Source organism: Thalassophryne amazonica, chromosome 2 (genome assembly GCF_902500255.1).
Source record: "Thalassophryne amazonica chromosome 2, fThaAma1.1, whole genome shotgun sequence".
Classification (NCBI taxonomy): Eukaryota; Metazoa; Chordata; class Actinopteri; order Batrachoidiformes; family Batrachoididae; genus Thalassophryne; species Thalassophryne amazonica.
This window is the reverse complement of record NC_047104.1, coordinates 81,183,299-81,190,219: the sequence shown is the minus strand read 5'-3', so window position 1 is coordinate 81,190,219 and position 6,921 is coordinate 81,183,299.

Below are 6,921 nucleotides of genomic sequence, written 5' to 3'. Positions count from 1 at the left end.
TTAAGTGTTGTAAGTTCATAAATTCTGTAGCATTCTGAAAAAACTGAGTAACTCAGGTGTCCAGAAAATAAATGGACGAATAAGCATTCATAGACTTTATAGTCGTGACCCTCACCATCTTCCCCTTCGGCTGCTCCCTTGTTTGCACTCGGGGTCGCCACAGCAAATCCAAGGTGGATCTGCATGTTGAATTGGCACAAGTTTTACGCCGGATGCCCTTCCTGATGCAACTCCACATTACATGGAGAAATGTGGCAGGGGTGGGATTTGAGCCCGGAACCTTCTGCACTGAAACCAAGTGCATTAACCACTTGGCCACCACCCCTGCTATTGCAAACACAGTAGACCCAGTAGAAATTTGTTAATGAGCTGATCACAACAATTCACAAATAAAAGAAGTGAGTAAAGTTACTAAATCCTTCCTTATAAATAGACATTAATTAATTCATTGTACATTTCGTATAGCTGAGGCTTATTGGTCACAATCCATCCCTTTTCTATACCCGCTTACTCCAGTTAAAGGACACAGGGGGCTGGAGCCTATCCCAGCAGTCGCAGGGCGTGAGGTGGGGTACACCCTGGACAGGACACCAGTCTGTCTCAAGGCCATATGTAGACCAACAAACACCCTTACGTCCACACACACACACCTATGGACAGTTCACTCAACTAACCTGCACATCTTTGGATGTGGGAGGAACCCACGCAGACACAGGGACAACATGGAAACTCCACACAGAAAGGCCATAGGTGGGAATTGATCCGATGACCTTCTTGCTGTAAGGCAACAGTGCTAACCACTAAATCACTGTGCTGCCCATTATTCTAACTCTTAGTTTCAAAATTACTGTGCAAAAAGTTATTTTTCTTCTATTCACTGACCTTGATTGACCTTAACCTTTCACCTTTATATTAACATCATGCCTAGATGTTGTCACTGTGACCTTTGTCTGTTGCCTCACCGGTTCCACAGCTTCATAATGAAGTAGTAAAATTTCAGCTGTAGTTTGCCAGAAGGCACGTGGGAAACCCAAGCCTAGAGTTGCTCTGTTGTCCAGTCATTCTCTCCTCCACTCAGACATGAAGCTGTGAATGATGAGGTGCAACTGGCAAATGTTGCACCATTCAGTTTCCCCACTCACATCTACAGAAGCCTGTAACTCCAGAGGTGTCTGTCTTGGTGGCTTCCCTCACTGGTCTCCTTTCAGCATGGTCAGACCAGTTTTGAAAACTGCCTACTTGACACAGATTTACCACACAGTGCTATACTGTTTATATTTCTTAATGACTGATGTAAATGAAGTCCAAGGCTATTCAGGGACTTGCAAATGTTTGTGTATCCATACCTTGACTTCTCTCAAGAAAACTGACTGGCTTTAAATATAACTGGTTCTCTTTATGTGACGCCTTGATTATTACAACAAAGCTACAGTGTGGAGTTACTGCCTCCCTGTGGTCACTGAGGGTAATGATGAAATGGTGACACTCCTCTCTTTAAATCCTCATGTCTGAACATGTGCTTTGTCCCACATCCCTGGGTGACCTGGAGAAGTGATCTTATCATGAAAAGTCAGATTCCAGCTTCCTTATTTGCAGTCGGAAGATGGAGGAGGAGGCAAAAGCAAGGTGCCCCATCAAAACTGTTCTCCTGTACTGCCTTCACTGCACATCTCAGTCCATCATTGTTGATCGTATTGGTGTCTTGATATAAACCTTGCTTTTAACAGCAACATTTCTGTTCTAACATAGTGTATATTTTCTTTTGTGTTGATTATGAATAAAAATGGTAGTGGCAGCAAACACGCGACCCTTAAATATTGGTCGAATAAGGTGTTCCTTCTTGGTTGTCAAATTAATCACAGTTTAAGTAAAATTCTTTTTAATGGTGTCTGCAGGAGGGTGTGTGTGTGTGTGTGTGTGTGTGTGTGTGTGTGTGTGTGTGTGTGTGTGTGCGTGCGTGTGCGTGTGCATAAAGCTTTTGAAAAGAGCAGAAGTTATCTGTGACCACATGATGCGTGTGCACGGTGACGTCAAGCGAGATGTCTTATAAATCACTCCAGAAGTGTTACCAGGTTCCAAAAACAGCATTTTCAGTTTTAGAAGTGTTTATTTCTCGCTAGCTTTTACATAATGTGTGAGAAACTTGTTATATTTACACAAAAACAAAGCGGTTTGGGAGTGCCAGAGACCAGCCAGTGACGTCACAGTGCCTCTCTACTCTGATTGGTTCTCACCCCCCCAACCCCCTGCCCCCCAAAAAACACCAGATTTGTATGATTCATAGCATAAAAACAGGAAACAGAATGTGACTTTTTGACCTCTTAAAGTGGGTCAAGGTTAGTCATCTTTGAACTTGTCCAAGGTCTGTGTCTCATGAATGTTCCCTGTGAATTTGAAGATTCAATTTATTTATTTTAATTTATGTAGCGCCAAATCACAACAAAGTTGCCTTAAGGCGCTTCACACATGTAAGGTCCAACCTTACCAACCCTCAGAGCAAGCACACAGGCGACAGTGGTAAGGAAAAACTCCCACAACGTCCATGATTTCCAAAAACAATTTGAAATGTGGACTCATCAGACCACAGCACACTTTTCTACTTTGTATCTGTCCATTTCAAACGAGCTCGGTCCCAGAGAAGGCAATGGCATTTCTGGATGTTGTTGATGTATGACTTTCGCTTTGCATGGTAGAGTTTTAACTTGCACTTGTAGATGTAGCGATGAACTGTGTTAACTGACAATGGTTTTCTGAAGTGTTCCTGAGTCCATGCGGTAAAATCCTTTACACAATGGTGGTTTTTAATGCAGTGCTGCCTGAGGGATTGAAGGTCAGGCATTTAGTGTTGGTTTTCGGCCTTGCCACTTACGTGTAGAAAGTTCTCCAAATTCTCTGAATCTTCTGATTATATTATGGACTGTAGATGATAGAACCCCTAAATTCCTTGCAACTGAATGTTGAGAAACATTGTTCTTAAACTGTTGGACTATTTTTTCATGCAGTTGTTCACAAAGTGGTGATCCTCACCCCATCTTTGCTTGTGAATGGCTGAGCCTTTTGGGGATGCTCCTTTTATGCCTTCTCTGGGCCTGAGCTCATTTGAAATGGACAGGCGCGAAGTGGAAAAGTGTGCTGTGGTCTGATGAGTCCACATTTCAGATTGTTTTTGGAAATCATGGACGTCGTGTCCTCCGGACAAAGAGGAAAAAGGCCATTCAGATTGTTCCAGCGCAATGTTCAAAAGCCAGTATCTGTGATGGTATGGGGGTGTGTTAGTGCCCATGGCATGGGCAACTTACACATCTGTGATGGCACCATCAATGCTGAAAGGTCCATCCAGGTTTTGGAGCAACACGTGCTGCCATCCAAGCAACGTCTTTTTCAGGGATGTCCCTGCTTATTTCAGCAAGACAATGCCAAGCCACATTCTGCACGTGTTACAACAGCGTTGTTTTGTAGTAAAAGAGTGCAGGTACAAGACTGGCCTGCCTGCAGTCCAGACCTGTTGCCCATTGAAAATGTGTGGCGCATTATGAAGCGCAAAGTACGACAATGGAGACCCCAGACTGCTGAACAACTGAAGTTGTACATCAATCAAGAGTAGGAAAGAATTCCACCTACAAAGCTTCAACAATTAGTGTCCTCAGTTCACAAACGCTTATTGAGTGTTGTTAGAAGGAAAGGTGATGTAACACAGTGGTAAACATACCACTGTCCCAGCTTTTTTGAAATGTTTTGCTGGCATCCATTTCAGAATGAGTAAATATTTGCACAAAAACAATAAAGTCTATCAGTCTGAACATTAAATATCTTGTCTTTGTGATGTATTCAACTGGATATAGGTTGAAGAGGATTTGCAAATCATTGTATTCTGTTTTTATTTACATTTTACACAACATCCCAACTTCATTGGAATTGGGGTTGTAGAACCTCACTTCCAAGTCCTCTTTGTGCTCGTCCATATCTTGCAGGAGCCCTGCAATTTTTGAGGTGTCACATTTCTTTTTTCCTAAAATGAGAGCAGGGGACGAAAAAAAGATTAAAGCAGATATTCTTGCCAGACATACAGGAAGCAGGGCTGGATCCAGAGTAAAAATCTGACAGATGCATTTTTGCCCAGTGTTAAAATAAAAATCGTATGTGTCTTGTTTTTCAATAATCTTCATTCTTTTATTCATGTGTAACATACACTGTCACACTTCTTTTAATATATTTATTATACTTCATGGACCATAGTGAACACTTCTTATTTGTATAAATATGATGTCCTAAAAAAACAACACTATAACAAAAATTGACATGGTGGATCCTTGATCTCTGGACATAAATAGGAATAAACAAAATCTGTAGTTTTTGTCAAAAGCATTTCCTTTCAGACATTATTGGCATGAATGTCTTTCCATATATCTGCGCTGAGCTCTTACAGCCGCTGTGCTTCACTTCAGGATGTAATTTGTAAAGAAATACAGCACGTCTCATTTTGGGAGGAAAAAAAAGACATTTTAGTCGATTGTAGTTTCTTGTCTGTATTACAATGTTTGTAAGAGGTGTCATTTTATTTAAAGCGGCAATTCATTTTGAAGTTATTAATACCTACCGGACTCTGTCTTGGCAGAGAGATGTGCAGCGTTTGGAGCTGTGCCAACGGAACGGAGGACAATTCTTGTTTCTTGACTGCAACAAGACAAGAGTCCCAGTTAGTGACTTTAATCCACACAAAAGTGACTCACGGTATTTTAATGGCTTTGAGAGAAGTTGAGAAGTGGACTTGCCGTTTCTGAAGAGCAGCGAATCAAAGAACCAACGAGCTAGTAGATCGAAGCATTGCTTCAATGGTTCACGATTCAAAGTGAGTCGCAGAAACGGTTGATTACAGACCCGCTGCAAACCAAACCCTGAATATCCGACTTTATTTGTATGTCCGTATGACTCTGAAACTCTAAAAAATCCGTATAATTTACGGCCTATAGGTTGACATGAAAACCATCGAAAAGCTGTGTTCACCGCGGGGACACATTTGGCACTATTCAGGATTATTCAAGATTTTTGTTTTTACAGATGACGAACAATGCATAAAAAAATTTGACCGATGAAACTGCATCTGTCCAAACCGGTCTTGATCCGGGCCTGGGGTCACTCGGAAAAATCCATATAATTTACGGACAGTCCGTATAGGTTGACAGGTATGGTCGGAAAACCACCGAAAATGTAATTTCTGTCATCACAGAATGCCTTTCAAACACACTATTGTCTGAAAACTATTTATAAACCACTCACCATTTTCTGAAATAAGTGCCCAATTTTCCTTGCACGACTTTTTTCCTGGATGCCATGATCATCGACTTGACTGGACTGATGCTATGTTTGTTTGATCCGGTTTGAATTTTCCTGTGTGCACCTGTGTGGTGCATTGTGGGATCAAATCAAAAGCTGTGTTCACCGCGGGCACACGTTCGGCACTATTCGGGATTATTGGAGATTTTTTTTTTTTTACCGATGACGAACGATGCGTAAAAAAATCTGACTGATGCAACCAGGGCTTAATTTGAGGGGGAGCAAGCCGGAGCGCGCTCCGGAACCTCGGACATGCGCTCCGGAACCTCTGACGTTGGCTCCGCCAGCTATTTATACTGGATCTGTGATCCGCCACCTCTCTTGACTAACAAAATATTTTAAAAAATCACCGCGATTGCTCTCACTGCCAATCACACCGCCGCCCTCCTGTCTGCTGTGCGGAATTGCGCCAAATCTGGCAACAGGTCCAGAGGCTACGCTCGCTGTTTTGATTCGGATGTTGACCGTACCCGCAGAGCTCCGTGGCCACCGAGAGAGGACTTGGATTCTTTGCGGGTCCCGCATCCGTACCCCCGGAGGCAGTGAGTGAAGGGAGAGCCGCGCATTGTGTTCTGCGTGTGTCTGTTTATAATCTTCTTGCACAGAAGGAAAAAGAGAGTGTTTACACAAGAGAGAAAAGTGAGAAAATGTTAATGCCTGTTTGAGAAAAATGTGTAGTGAGGGGTTTTACAGCCTTAAAACATCTATAATAAGTGTAAAAAATAGCGCTACTTCACGGATTTCTGCCGTGTTCACACTGGGCGCGATCAGACGCTACAAATTCGCGGGGGTCGCGTGGCGATGGACGCGTGGCGATGGACGCGTGGCGATGGACGCGTGGCGATGGACGCGCCTCCTTCGGCCGGTGTGTCGCTCTGCTTGGGTGGACTTTCGCTGCGAAAATTCGCCCCGGTGCGTCATCAAATAGGAGGAGCTTCCCTTCCGCTCCGCGTTAAGTCATCATGACGGACCTTGATCACACGGAGCGAGTTGCTGTGAAAAGCTCCCAATACAGAGAGTATCATTATTTGCTGCAGGAGCTGCGTCTGGATGACGGCCGCTTTCAGTGGTCCTACCGCCTCTGCAGGACCCAGTTTGAGGACCAACTGTCCCGTTCATGCGCGCACATGTAAACAAACAAACAAAAAAAAGAAACTCCGCTGCTTCCTGCAGCTCGCTCCTCCCCCCAAAAACTCTGTCATAATTGTGTTTAGAAACCAGTCACCATTTGTTTTATTATACATCTGTGTAGTTAATTAATAAAATATTCTCTACACAGATGATTCGCTCGCGCGTGCACGTAAAAAAAGAAAAAAAAGAACAAAACTCCACGGCTTGCTGTGAGGCTGCTCCTTGCTCTTTCCCAAAAAAACTCTGTCATAATTGTCTTTAGAAACCAGTCACCATTTGCTTTATTATACATCCATGTATAGTAGAGAAGCTTGAATCTTCGACTGGACTGGGTTGCTTGACGTGAGGACGTTCAGGTGGAGATGAACTGCAGAAAGGTAGTGTCTTTCCACCTGAAAGACACTAACCACACGTTTGAGGACAAGGAAGTTAAAATCTTAGCCAGAGAGAAGAAAT